The sequence below is a fragment of the Osmerus eperlanus genome, chromosome 7 (assembly GCF_963692335.1).
Source record: "Osmerus eperlanus chromosome 7, fOsmEpe2.1, whole genome shotgun sequence".
NCBI lineage: Eukaryota > Metazoa > Chordata > Actinopteri > Osmeriformes > Osmeridae > Osmerus > Osmerus eperlanus.
This window is the reverse complement of record NC_085024.1, coordinates 2,273,273-2,288,736: the sequence shown is the minus strand read 5'-3', so window position 1 is coordinate 2,288,736 and position 15,464 is coordinate 2,273,273. Positions and strand designations below refer to the sequence as shown.

Here is a 15,464-nt window from a genome sequence, read left to right as displayed (position 1 = left end):
TGGTCGCAGCTTTTCAAACTGGCTCCGGGATCGAACGATGCGTTAAATATGTTGACTCAACTCTGCTGCCCTCCACAAACAGAACAAAAAACAGACCGTCCAACTGTCTTTAGACTGGGGGAAACACACACAAAATATAAAGTCAGATTTGGTCCAAAAACGTAAATAAGCTTGAAATGTATTTCTGGAAAACTGGGTAATATAACAAGTTTACTAGAAGTGATCATTATGTGTCAGTAACAACGTCCCTGTCTGAAGACTAGGGGGTAATGTGACCAGCTATATCGCACTGCAAGTAGAGAAAACATCATTTGATTCCCCTCTCGTCGTTTAGTTGCTTTAATAATCTATCAGTCTCACCACAATACTAGCTCTACAGTGCAAATACAGGAAAGACAAGGCTGACTAAGTATTAGCTAACTTGGTAGCTAGTACTGTAGCTGGCTAACACAGCTTGTGCATCCTGTGCTTTGGAGAACTGTATTACCTGCTACAGAAGAGCACATCCTAGCAGGCAGAAGGTAACATTTTCCTCACCTGGAGAAGCCGGCTGTGCTCCGTTTTGGTCCTAGATTCAGATCTGACCCCGGACCGGTAAATTGAGCTAACTACTAAACTATGCTGTGTGGGGAATCACTGGAGCTAACCCGTCGGAGGGCATACAGAAAGACATGGTGTTGATATAACAGCCTGGAAACATAGCTAGCTACATGTCATCACCCTGGCCTTTGCCTGTGGCTTTTCTACTACTGTCTTGCAGTTTTAGGTAGCTAGCTAACTCCCAGAAGTTAACAAGCTACTAAATTGATGTTCTACTATAGGAAATCGCACGTGGGTTTGTGACGTTGTTACGTTAGGGATATTTTTGACTGTGGCTAGCTAGTTAGCCATCGTTAGCTAGTGTTTTCTCCACCAAAACTTAAATGATGCCCAAACTGGGCAACGGAACCTTCCAGCCAATACAAGCAACGCTTTCGGGACCAAGACGAACATTTTGAAACCGGCATTGTCTATGTAGTGCAAAAGTGCAAAAAAAGTTTTAAGGGAAAATAATGAATAAATAATGAATACATCTGAGAGAAAATATAGGTTGTGCCTTGTCAAAGCCAATGAGAAACTAAAGTATATCAGTATGCAATTCCTTAATATTTACATTGTTTTCAACTAGCCTTTATACTACAACAGCATAATAGAATTCCTGAAATTCAGTTATGGCTTTTGATTTTGATGTGCCACCCCAAGATTCTCATTGCCCCCCCCCCCCCCCCCCCCCCCCCCCCCTACACACACACACGCGAATAATGCCTGGCGGTGCCATTGATCAGGATGATTCTCTTCTACATGTCCACGACCACAGATCTGTCCCTCCAGCTTGTCCAGTCACACAGCCCTGCCAGAGACCTGACCTTCAGCTGCAGGGAAGCAGGAGGCCAGGTAGATAAAGGTAGATCTGATCCAGGAAATAAACGATTGAGGAAAAACAACAGATCTTTCTTTTCCACGCGTTGTTAACGACAACAGAGAAAAATAATGAACAAATGAAAAAGCGACTCGTGCCTGATTGTGAGAGCAGATAACAGGAGTCTGAAAACACACATGGAGAGATTTGTATTTTGATGGGAAGGAAGATGTTTCCCCAGAGCAGTATTTTTCTATATTGTGAAACAATATTAATGCTAGCAGAGACAGTATTTGATGACAGGGTCTCATTCATCATCCCTATAACAGGCTCTTCTTCCTGGGGACAGACTGAGAAGAAACACCGTGGGTTACACACACACACACACACACACACACACACACACACACACACACACACACACACACACACACACACACACATAGCACACACACACACACACACACATACACACACAGCAAACACACTCACACAACAGAAATACACACAGCACACACACACACAGCAAACACATACACACACAGCAAACACATACACACACAGCAAACACACTCACACAACAGAAATACACAAACACACATGCAAAACAAAGACACCCACGCATCCTGTACACACACACAAACAAAGCAGACACACACACATAGCAGACACACACACACATAGCAGACACACACACACATAGCAGACACACACACACATAGCAGACACACACATAGCAGACACACATATAGCAGACACACACATAGCAGACACACACATACACAGCAGACACACACATATAGCAGACACACACAGCAGACACACACATAGCAGACACAAACACACAGCAGACACACACACATAGCAGACACACACATAGCAGACACACACATACACAGCAGACACACACACACAGCAGACACACACACATAGCAGACACACACACACAGCAGACACACACATAGCAGACACACACATACACAGCAGACACACACACATAGCAGACACACACATAGCAGACACACACATACACAGCAGACACACACACATAGCAGACACACACACACACACAGCAGACACACACACACAGCAGACACACACATAGCAGACACACACACACAGCAGACACACACATAGCAGACACACACATACACAGCAGACACACACACATAGCAGACACACACATAGCAGACACACACATACACAGCAGACACACACACATAGCAGACACACACATAGCAGACACACACACACATAGCAGACACACACACACATAGCAGACACACACATAGCAGACACACATATAGCAGACACACACATAGCAGACACACACATACACAGCAGACACACACAGACAGCAGACACACACAGCAGACACACACATAGCAGACACAAACACACAGCAGACACACACACATAGCAGACACACACATAGCAGACACACACATACACAGCAGACACACACACACAGCAGACACACACACATAGCAGACACACACACACAGCAGACACACACATAGCAGACACACACATACACAGCAGACACACACACATAGCAGACACACACATAGCAGACACACACATACACAGCAGACACACACACATAGCAGACACACACACACACACAGCAGACACACACACACAGCAGACACACACATAGCAGACACACACACACAGCAGACACACACATAGCAGACACACACATACACAGCAGACACACACACATAGCAGACACACACATAGCAGACACACACATACACAGCAGACACACACACATAGCAGACACACACATAGCAGACACACACACACATAGCAGACACACACACACATAGCAGACACACACACATAGCAGACACACACATAGCAGACACACACACACATAGCAGACACACACACACATAGCAGACACACACATAGCAGACACACACACACATAGCAGACACACACACACATAGCAGACACACACACACATAGCAGACACACACATACACAGCAGACACATTTACACACAAAGCAGACACACACACACACACAGCAGACATACAATGCACAGACACACACACATATCCTGTACACACACACAAAGCACACACACACACACACACACACTGTACACACACAGACACTCACATACTAGGGGTGTGACAACTCTCCAAATACAAAATTCGGTTCATACCTCTTTTTAAATCCATCCTGAGCTAATTAAACTAGCCACAGGCGTGATCACTCGAACATGATTGGACATTAAATAATCAAGTGACCCATGCAGGAAGGCCACAGAGTGAGTATTGTGTGTCAACAGGCTGCCAATCACCTAAAGACATGTACTTCACTGCCAAATGTAAATATCTAAATTACCAAGATTTTAGAGTTAAAAGAGTCTGGGTCAGGATGATTGTTTTATTCCTTCACACTGTCTGCATGACCACAGGCTACTCCTCGACAGCTTGTTTTCCTTTGGAGGTGAGAATGAGACCAAATCTCTTCGACACCTTCATCTATATTTATCAGCAGGAGCCAAATATGTTGAGTGTCTTTACTCTAACCATAAGGTTGTTGATGGAGTCGGAGAATGGAGAGAGGGAGGAAGAGAGGGACAGAGAGAGAAAAAGAAAAAGAGAGAGAGAAAGAGAGGAAATAAGAGAAAGGAAGAGAGAGAGAAGGGGGGGGAGAGACAGGGAGACAGGGAGAGAGAGAAAGAGGGAGAGAGAAAGACAGAGAGAGAGAGAGAGAGAGAGAGAGAGAGAGAGAGAGAGAGAGAGAGAGAGAGAGAGGGAAGAAGAGAGAGGAAGAGAGAGGGAAAGAGGGGGGAAGACATAGGGAAACAGAGAGAAAGAAAGAGAGAGGCCCCATCTCTGCCAGAATAAGGTTGGCCCAGTCCTCCAGTCCCACCACTTCCCTCAACCTGCCAACCAGACCTCCATCACTACCACCTCCAAACCCCTCCACTACCACCTCCAGACCCCTCCACTACCACCTCCAAACCCCTCCACTACCACCTCCAAACCCCTCCACTACCACCTCCAAACCCCTCCACTACCACCTCCAAACCCCTCCACTACCACCTCCAGACCCCTCCACTACCACCTCCAAACCCCTCCACTACCACCTCCAAACCCCTCCACTACCACCACCAGACCCCTCCACTACCACCTCCAAACCCCTCCACTACCACCTCCAAACCCCTCCACTACCACCTCCAAACCCCTCCACTACCACCTCCAAACCCCTCCACTACCACCTCCAAACCCCTCCACTACTACCTCCAAACCCCTCCACTACCACCTCCAAACCCCTCCACTACCACCTCCAAACCCCTCCACTACCACCTCCAAACCCCTCCACTACCACCTCCAAACCCCTACACTACCACCACCAAACCCCTCCACTACCACCTCCAAACCCCTCCACTACCACCTTCAAACCCCTCCACTACCACCTCCAAACCCCTCCACTACCACCTCCAAACCCCTCCACTACCACCTCCAAACCCCTCCACTACCACCTCCAAACCCCTCCACTACCACCTCCAACCCCCTCCACTACCACCTCCAAACCCCTCCACTACCACCTCCAAACCCCTACACTACCACCTCCAAACCCCTCCACTACCACCTCCAAACCCCTCCACTACCACCTCCAAACCCCTCCACTACCACCTCCAAACCCCTCCACTACCACCACCAAACCCCTCCACTACCACCTCCAAACCCCTCCACTACCACCTCCAACCCCCTCCACTACCACCTCCAAACCCCTCCACTACCACCTCCAACCCCCTCCACTACCACCTCCAAACCCCTCCACTACCACCTCCAACCCCCTCCACTACCACCTCCAAACCCCTCCACTACCACCTCCAAACCCCTCCACTACCACCTCCAAACCCCTCCACTACCACCTCCAAACCCCTCCACTACCACCTCCAAACCCCTCCACTACCACCTCCAAACCCCTCCACTACCACCTCCAAACCCCTCCACTACTACCTCCAAACCCCTCCACTACCACCTCCAAACCCCTCCACTACTACCTCCAAACCCCTCCACCACCACCTCCAAACCCCTCCACTACCACCTCCAAACCCCTCCACTACCACCTCCAAACCCCTCCACTACCACCTCCAACCCCCTCCACTACCACCTCCAAACCCCTCCACTACCACCTTCCACCCCCAGACCTCCTCCACCACCATCACCACCAGACCCACTCCACCACCAACTCTATCTGGAGCATGGAGCCACAGATAGGTTCTGACAGAAACAAACAAACATGGGTGGAGAGAAAGAGAGAGAGAAAGAGAAACAGAAATAAAGAGAGAAAGGGAAAGAGAGAGAGGAAGAGAGAGAGCAAGAGAGCAAGAGAGCGAGAGATAAAGAAAGAAAGTTCCCTAGAAATGTGAACGCCAGGCTGGAAGCCAGGAAGGCGAGGGGCCTGCTCTCCAGGATCTTAAACCTAGGATTATGTCTCCACTGGCTGCTGGGGTGCCCTGGAAGTTTCCATGCCCTCTCCCCCCTCATCCATTAAACACACACAGACACTATGCCTCCACTCCTCCCCATCGCCCGCCTTCACCCCGACTGCCAGATGACACAATCACCCCCTCATCAAATAGTCAGGAGATTAAATTGCCCGCTTTGTAAGTTCTGTTTGATTTATCAATTATTCAAGCAGGTTGCAGTGAAAGGGAGCTCCCGCTGTGGGGATTTGTTGAACCTGAGAAGGTGGTAGAACTCATAGCTGTGAGTATGCCCTGGGCTGACCCCTGGGCTGACCCCTGGGCTGACCCCTGGGCTGACCCCTGGGCTGACCTCTGGGCTGACCTCTGGGCTGACCCCCCTGGCTGGCTGGATGGATCACAGCAGAACACAGCACACAGGACTGGACACGGCTGAATCTGAGATTGCACCCAGGAAATTGTTTGGTGTTGCGCCTGAAATACAATGTTGTTTTTGTGATATTACAGATTTAATGGTTGCATTGTGGTTGAGATATTGTTGTAGCACCGTGCTCGGTAGCTGAGATGTGGTTCCTCTGCACTGTGATGGGGTAAATACAGACCGTTTCTCAACTCTGACCACAGAAACGCTGTTGGAACTGTGCACTTCTGATCCTCTGATCATCTCACTCTCATTTCTCTCTGAAATCTCTGCTCGTCCCCTGGGCTCATACAGAGTCTGTAGATCTCTCTCCCGTCCAGGACAGAGCAGTCTCTAGATCTCTCTCCCGTCCAGGACAGAGCAGTCTCTAGATCTCTCTCCCGTCCAGGACAGAGCAGTCTGTAGATCTCTCTCCCGTCCAGGACAGAGCATGGTCAGATGCTGGGGACGAGACAGGCTCACACCTACTGCTGTCCACTCTCTCTCTCTCTCTCCTACTGTCCTCTATGTCGCTCATCCTCTCTCTCTTTCTCTCACTCTCTCGTTTTCACTTTCTCACTTCCAATCTGTCTCTATCTCTATCTTTCTATCTCTCTGAAGCGCAATACCAGAGGCTGAGGATTTTGGAGACTGTAGTGAGACGCGTGATTGCCCGTGTGTGAGAGAGTGTATGAGACAGAAAACGAGAGAGATGGAATGAGAGAGAGAGTGGGAGGGTGAGAGAGAGAAAGGAGAGAGAAAAGAGAAAAGCCTTTTTAAATCAACTGTCATGCTGCTGTTGCTGAACATATGGAGTGCCCGACTAAATGCTTCATTTCCGCCCAATCATATCTTGCAGTTTCATGATGCTTGAAACTGCTTTCCTACGGCCGATCACTCGTTAAAAACATCAATGAAGGCTTCAGGGTGTTCAAAAATACCTTTTCAGAAAAACTTTTTAGAATCTTTTCATTGATATTGTTATTATAACGACTATTGAAAATGTGTTATTTTCTTAAAAAGCATATTTATAACTAAAGCGTAAAAAATAACTTAGTCTATAATACTTTTATATGTTAACTTTTTTATTATCGATCCGACTCTAAATTGTTTAAGGTTATTATTTTCATTACAGTAAAAAAAAAAAAAAAACAGTCAAAGTAAATACGCACAAGTGTCAAATATTTAGAAGACTAATTTCTGAATCATTATTTCGGTATTTTCATATAGTTTAACATCCATCATCTCGACTTTTGCTTATATACCACATCAGCTACAGATATAATAGACCTACAGTAGAGAATAACGTTTATGTAATAACGAATGTGGTTAATTATTAAAGAATGAATTACACAAATTGCTACCTGCGTTATTTTGCCTATCCTGCTAACTACTATTTGTAGAAAAACCAATTGGTCTTTTTGAATAAAAAGCGACCGGGAGAAAGTGATCAACTCACCTGTGCATGACGAATCTCATCTTACGTCCCTGTGCCTGCTCCGGTCTCTATTGCCTTTTTTATAAGGGAAATCCTTTACTTGTTTGGTTCCAAATAACTCCTCCTACATGACACCTCCACACCAGTAGACAAAGAGAAACATGTTCTCTATCATCATCGTTTAACACACAAACATATCCGTTGCTATATCTTATAATTTCGCTAAACGTTGCCAGTATTATAAAGGCAACGCATAGGAAATCATTCGAGACCACTGTGCCAGACCCAGTAGGTTAACAAAATGTATCATTAAATGTGAATTCCGATTGTTAATGCTTGTCTTTTTCTCTCCGTTATCTTTATATTCACGGGCTGAGCACCTTTAAAGACGCTCTTACAAGTCAATCGAAGCTCGTTTCCACATAAATCCACTTATTTAACGTCGGAGTGCATCCAAGTCCGGCAGGTCAGTTGGGATGTAAGCCCCTTCAGCTGTCGAGGCGTGAGTTCAGCGGTGGCCCCTCCCCTCAACCCTCACTGACAAGCCTGGCTTTGCTTACTGAGCGTCGGCAAGCCTGTGATGGACCGAGTTGGGGAACGTAGACTGTCGGATGGTCATGACTATAGGGGCGTGCAAAGGGCAATTTTGAATGCAATAGTGATTTATCTACACACGCACTTGTATTGCATAAGTATCTGCTGGACACGTTAATCAGGAGATCAAGGTGAAACATATTGGACTTGTTGTCCACCTTTCCATTAACACACCACAGATTTTTTTCATAATTGCGTCATGTAGCCTAATTATCCAACCTAATTTATATGAAAGACAATCTACATTTACATTTAGTCATTTAGCAGACGCTCTTATCCAGAGCGACTTACAGTAAGTACAGGGACATTCCCCTGAGGCAAGTAGGGTGAAGTGCCTTGCCCAGGGCCACAACGTAATTTTGAACGGCTGGAAATCGAACCGGCAACCTTCTGATTAATAGCCAGATTCCCTTACCGCTCTCCCATCTGACCCCCCAATCTATAGTCATTATGCCATCTACCTGTTAAGGTAAGGTATAGGGTTAACTGCGGCTGTACGCAGATACAGCAAGTTACCAGAGGTATGACAAGAATTGTTTTGGTGCGAGACTGGAATGTCGTAATGCCAGGGAGGGAGCACGTGTGCATCCGGTAAAATGATTCTGCCAACTAGCTTCTTTGAAAAAACTAAAAAGGACTGTTCTGAAATGTACTGAAAATCCTGGTGTGGCACACCAACATCCAAAGCCATAACTGAATTTCAGGAATTCTATTATGCTGTTCCAGTATAGACTAGTTAAAAGCAATATGACAGTTAAGGAATCGTATAGGCTACTGATATACAGTAGGCTAGCCTACTTTGGTTTCTTATTTTACAATTAATTATACTAATTGTCTGATGTGCATAGACTAATATCGGTACGGTTAACATTTTGAGTAATAAAACGTTTTATTCCAGACTGGGGAGGGGGGACCAGTGGGAGGGGAGAGGGAGCGATTGTATCAGGGTGGTCGTGCCCCCCCACCCTTGGCCCCCCTTTGGTGGTGTCACTGGAGAGGCTGTGAAGTGAGGATGGCCGTGGCCCAGGACTGACATTGTATGGGACTCGAGTGAGTCTAGCAATTGAATCTGAATCTGTATTAGTGCAATAGTAGTCTGTCCCATTTACGATAATTGGTCTTCAAACTTTAAGTTCCCAAAACGAAAACAGAGAGGAATTACTTTAATTGTCGAAGTAGGTCAGGAATGGAGGACAGTGTAAATCCTAAATGGTAGGCCTACTACAGCACACACACTTTCACAATAACAAAAGGAACAAAACATTAACAAAACAATAACAAAAAAGAAAGCTTTTTTCAAAGCAACAGGGGTATTCGATCCTGCTTCCTTCTGTCAAATGCTCACTGAGCTATAGCCTACCCAAAGATAATCTGACTTCTAGACTTCTAAAACTTGATCTTCTGGTGTACTTTCTCTGCATTATTTGTACATCGCTTTGGATAAAAGCGTCTGCTAAATGAATCAAATGTAAAAATGAAATATTCTGCTTGCCCTGCATGCGCGGTATGCTACTGTGTATGTTGTCGTCCAGTGGAAAGCAGAGCTAACCGCTACCAGTGGACCCGGGGGTTTAAAGAGTCCTGCTCACCGTTCGTGACTCGCTCCATGTGGTTTGAGTTTGCGAGGGAACACCTCTGTTTTCCTGCTGGCTGCTGTGAGCCAGCTCTCACAGGAAACGTCAACTGACTAAATGGTCTCATTAACGCTGGGATTAACGCCGTCCGACAATGCGTTTCGGCGTGGGCCAAGGATCATCCCCTAGTTACGGATATTGACATATCCGTAGATGGAAATGCATGGTTTTTAATCGGGAGTAGAATGCGTAAAAATCGGCTTTGGATGCAGACAACTTTTATAGGATGAAATAAGTATAGCGTTAAAGATAAAAGATAATGATGAAAAGTTATTGTCGACTGGCAAGCCAGTGTAGCCCAGAATGACATAGGCCGGTTCTGTGTTGTTGTGTGGATGCATTGTGTTCGCAGCAGTGGTCTGTGTCTGTTTGGTAATCCTTGTTTTCATGTGCTGACAGATTGGCGAGGTTGTTAAGTGTTATATAGGAAGCGTAACATAAACTGTGAATTCATTTTTTTCTGTTTATTTTGCTCGCCAGTCACATTTAGTTGCCTTTGTTCAAGAGAAGTTTATGTGCTACACATATGCTACATTGGTTTGGGGCTCCCTTAGTTTAACAGCATCATAAGATAGCTTTACTGTTGTTCTGTTTTCACATGCACGCTGTTAAACGTCTACATATGGACTACAGAGAAACGACACAGATGCCAAACCCAAACCGAGAGCCAGTGTTTGCAGCTACTGCAACAAAGTAGCAAGATGTTTAATCCTGGTTCACGGATTTGCGGTCCACATATTAATAAAAAATACATATATTTGGTAAAACAAAGTAAGGCTAGAGATGATAACATTTGATCATTTATTGATGTTGGGCAGACGAACTAAGCCTCGATGACAAGCAGCGCAGCAGATCGGGTTAGTCAGACCACAGCTTGCTCACCTTCCAAGGAAACGACTGAGTCACAGGCCTGTCCCCTGCCAGCCCTCTCCCACTGGGAACACTTCTGTCTCCTCCTTGCCAAGACCACACCCCCGCTCCTCAGGGTCAGACGTAAGAATCTTATTAATGCAAATATGACAAAATATAGAGTTTATTAAGGTCATAATTGTTGTCGTAGTGCATCAGCCAGCTGTAGTTAAGGTCCATGTGGTCCCTCCAGGGTAGCATGGAAGCAGAGCAGTTTAATGAGGGACCTGGGGATAAATGATGCCTAATGATAGGTTTACGACTCCAACATCGCACTGTTCAGAACAGCGGGAAGGGAAGGCCAAGCTGAAATATATGGGTGTTCTTCAAATCCATCACGCAAAAAGGATAATAATATCAACTCAGCTGCCATAATAGAAGGAAATAAAAAAAGTGTGGGTTCTGTAGGACAGTACAGTCAGAAATATATCCCAGTTCCCAGCATGCAAATCTTCAGAAGCTTTTGTGATGGATATGCTGCTGATTGAATGGTGTTGGGCCCTTAAGAAGGGGGCGGGAAAGGGAATCACAATATCATTTACAACCGAGATGAATGTTTCCCTGTTGTAGCTGATGTTGTATATCTGCCAAAGGAGGGGGGTCAGAGAAGCATGTTTTCCCTATTCCACAAATGAATCAAACGTGCACATTAAGTCAGATAATCTCAAGTGTGTCTTGGCTACATGGTTACATTCACTAATGACCACTTTACATTTCTGTCAAGATAATAAATAAATACTTAAATAAATAAATGGTGAGGTTTTCGGGTGGGGAGTTCAGATTTTTTCTTCACCATTCTTCTCACAAAGTACAAAGTTTGGTGGTATTTTCGTCAACAACTCTTTTCGGCCTCATCGATTTATTCGGACATTCGGTGCTTCTGCATCACTACGCTGGACACAAGCTCCCAGAACATGTTTCATCCCTGTGGCTTCTGTTTGTGGGGAGTCACCTTGTCTGCTTGGGCAAGGTGCCCAGCCCCCCTCCAGCCCTCCATGCAGGGTGCCCAGACCCCCGCCAGACCCCCAAGAAGGGAGCCCAGCCCCCTCCAGCCCCCAGGCCGGGTGCCCAGCCCCCCTCCAGCCCTCCATGCAGGGTGCCCAGCCCCCCGCCAGACCCCCAAGAAGGGAGCCCAGCCCCCTCCAGCCCCCAGGTAGGGAGCCCAGCCCCCTCCAGCCCCCAGTTAGGGTGCCCAGCCCCCCTCCAGCCCCCAGGCCTGAGGACTGTCCCAAACAGGGGGGATGTAGACAGTGTAATCCAGCAGAGGCGCATGCATTGTCCAAATGAGGCATGCAGATTTAGCAGAAACCGTTAAGCTTTTTTATCTTCCGCTGCCCCCTCCACACCCATGCCCTCCACCCTAACCTTAACCCCCTCCACCCCCTCCTACCTAACCCTAACCCCCTCCACACCCCTGACCTCCACACCCATCCACCCATCCACCCCCTCCACCCCCATAGACCATAGACCAGACTATGTCATAGACCAGACCATAGACCAGGTTGTGCTCGGGACGTCATGGTGGAGCAGGGAGGAAGAGGGGGGAGGAGCAGGGAGGAGGAGAGGGGGGGAGGAGCAGGGAGGAGGAGGGAGGAGGAGGGGGGAGGAGCAGGGAGGAGGAGGGGGGAGGAGCAGGGAGGAGGAGGGGGCAGGAGGAGCAGGGAGGAGGAGCAGGGAGGAAGAGGGGGGGAGCAGGGAGGAGGAGCAGGGAGGAGGAGGGGGGGGAGCAGGGAGGAGGAGGGGGGGGAGCAGGGAGGAGGAGGGGGGAGGAGGAGCAGGGAGGAGGAGCAGGGAGGAGGAGGGGGGAGGAGCAGGGAGGAGGAGCAGGGAGGAGGAGGGGGGAGGAGGAGCAGGGAGGAGGAGGGGGGGGAGCAGGGAGGAGGAGGGGGGGAGCAGGGAGGAGGAGGGGGGAGGAGGAGCAGGGAGGAGGAGGGGGGGGAGCAGGGAGGAGGAGGGGGGGAGCAGGGAGGAGGAGGGGGGAGGAGGAGCAGGGAGGAGGAGGGGGGAGGAGCAGGGAGGAGGAGGGGGCAGGAGGAGCAGGGAGGAGGAGCAGGGAGGAAGAGGGGGGGAGCAGGGAGGAGGAGCAGGGAGGAGGAGGGGGGGGAGCAGGGAGGAGGAGGGGGGGGAGCAGGGAGGAGGAGGGGGGGGAGCAGGGAGGAGGAGGGGGGGAGCAGGGAGGAGGAGGGGGGAGGAGGAGCAGGGAGGAGGAGGGGGGGGAGCAGGGAGGAGGAGGGGGGGAGCAGGGAGGAGGAGGGGGGAGGAGGAGCAGGGAGGAGGAGCAGCGAGGAGGAGGGGGGAGGAGCAGGGAGGAGGAGCAGGGAGGAGGAGGGGGGAGGAGGAGCAGGGAGGAGGAGGGGGGGGAGCAGGGAGGAGGAGGGGGGAGGAGCAGGGAGGAGGAGCAGGGAGGAGGAGGGGGGAGGAGCAGGGAGGAGGAGGGGGCAGGAGGAGCAGGGAGGAGGAGCAGGGAGGAGGAGGGAGGAGGAGGAGCAGGGAGGAGGAGGGGGGGGGAGCAGGGAGGAGGAGGGGGGAGGAGCAGGGAGGAGGAGGGGGGAGGAGCAGGGAGGAGGAGGGGGCAGGAGGAGCAGGGAGGAGGAGCAGGGAGGAGGAGGAGGGGGGAGGAGCAGGGGGGGAGCAGGGAGGAGGAGGGGGGGAGCAGGGAGGAGGAGGGGGGAGGAGGAGCAGGGAGGAGGAGCAGGGAGGAGGAGGGGGGAGGAGCAGGAAGGAGGAGCAGGGAGGAGGAGGGGGGAGGAGGAGCAGGGAGGAGGAGGGGGGGGGAGCAGGGAGGAGGAGGGGGGAGGAGCAGGGAGGAGGAGCAGGGAGGAGGAGGGGGGAGGAGCAGGGAGGAGGAGGGGGCAGGAGGAGCAGGGAGGAGGAGCAGGGAGGAGGAGGGAGGAGGAGGGGGGAGGAGGAGCAGGGAGGAGGAGGGGGGGGAGCAGGGAGGAGGAGGGGGGAGGAGCAGGGAGGAGGAGGGGGGAGGAGCAGGGAGGAGGAGGGGGCAGGAGGAGCAGGGAGGAGGAGCAGGGAGGAGGAGGAGGGGGGAGGAGCAGGGAGGAGGAGGGGGCAGGGGGAGCAGGGAGGAGGAGCAGGGAAGAGGGGGGAGGAGGAGCAGGGAGGAGGAGGGGGGAGGAGCAGGGAGGAGGAGCAGGGAGGAGGAGGGGGGAGGAGGAGCAGGGAGGAGGAGCAGGGAGGGAGGCGCTGTGGAAATAGCAGTGCTGTACTATCTCCTCTATCTCCTCTATCTGCACCCTGGGGTTTAATGTGAGGTGATGGATGTTCCACCCTGCCTGGCGCCGGAAGGGCTCATGCAAAAACCTGATATATCAGGACTTGACTGTCAACAAAAGTATTTAAATAAGTGTATACACATGTATCACCTAAATCATGTGAAATGAATCAATGTTGACATCTTGTCAGTCGAAGAGGGTGACATAAATGGCTGCAGGTTTTTCCCATGTCGTCTGGACTCTCCATCTCTCGGAGTTTGGAGTGCTGGTACACGTTGCTCAGGTTATCATTGTGAAACCCACAGGCAGTGATTGACCATGTCACTGCCAACCCTGTTAATCCAGGGAACCTGCTCTGTCAAGGTCAGACAGGAATGTTTCGACTTCTCGATTTCAGCTGTGATCTTATGATTTGTTTCCCCCCCCCCGCCCACAGTCTGGATATTCTTGGATTCACATTTTCGAATCCATCTTTCTATAAATGACGTCAATGTGCCTTTTCCTTGATCGATAGGCGAGCAATTGGCGTTTCGCAGCTGTACACTGTGAATCTTGCATGGCACATTCAGATGAAGAGGGAAGTGTTCCGTATCTGGGATAAACATGCGTTTACGACCAGCCAACCAGTGATGACCAGAGGCACACAGCTACTTATTCATCAAGGTAACGTCTATCGAGAACAGTCAAATAAAAGCTATACTGACCTCCAGAGAGACAGATTGTAACACAGGAATGTTACAGAGAGCATTTCTCTTTGAAACTGCTCCCACAAGTTCAAACTAAGGATTCATCACACGGGAAGCAACGTGCCTGGAAAGCTCACAGCTGCCAGCATGTGTCGGCCATTTTGATCCTCAAATGAGCAGACAGAATCTCTTCCTAATTTCACGCACACGCCAGGCTGTGGAGGAAGGGGGGCTGTTCTCTAGGCAGGCCGGGCCGTGAGTGATCATGGACAGGGGGGGTACATTTTCCAAATTGGAACCCTGATACAGACCCAACACGAGGGAGTTAACTTAACAGAGTTGGGTCTGGCAGGAATGAGTATGCATAGTACTGCAGGCCTATTTGCATGGGCTCCCCTGGAGTTTTGCATGGCCCCCCCTGAGCCGGGGGTCATCTGTACCCTTTGACCCCCCCCCCCCCTCCCCCCCCGGCGGGCCCCTGCAGGGGTTTCCGACCCCCCAGGCCTCAAAGGGGGCGTGTAAAGGAGAGGTGGCTGACTGGTTCACAAGACAGCCGGTCGAGATGATTCAGGAAATCTGAAGCGGTTGTTCCTCTGCAAAGCCTTGTGAAAGGGAACCCCTCTGTTTTATAGATAAAAGTTCTGTTTCAATGAAACATTTTCGGTGGAGACGTTGAGCATTTTTATGTGTTGTTGTCGTACAATACGAAACAGGTGAGAGG

At 49.8% G+C, this 15,464-nt stretch overlaps 1 protein-coding gene across 1 annotated transcript in view; it reads right to left on the bottom strand.

Moving 5' to 3' along the window:
- Window positions 1-8,051, bottom strand: part of rspo1 (R-spondin 1) — a 22,687-nt gene extending 14,636 nt beyond the window's left edge. The window contains exon 1 of the mRNA XM_062466140.1: window positions 7,718-8,051. The gene's annotated coding sequence lies outside the window, so the exon portion shown is untranslated. The remainder of the gene's footprint in view (window positions 1-7,717) is intronic.
- Window positions 8,052-15,464: the final 7,413 nt, after the last annotated feature.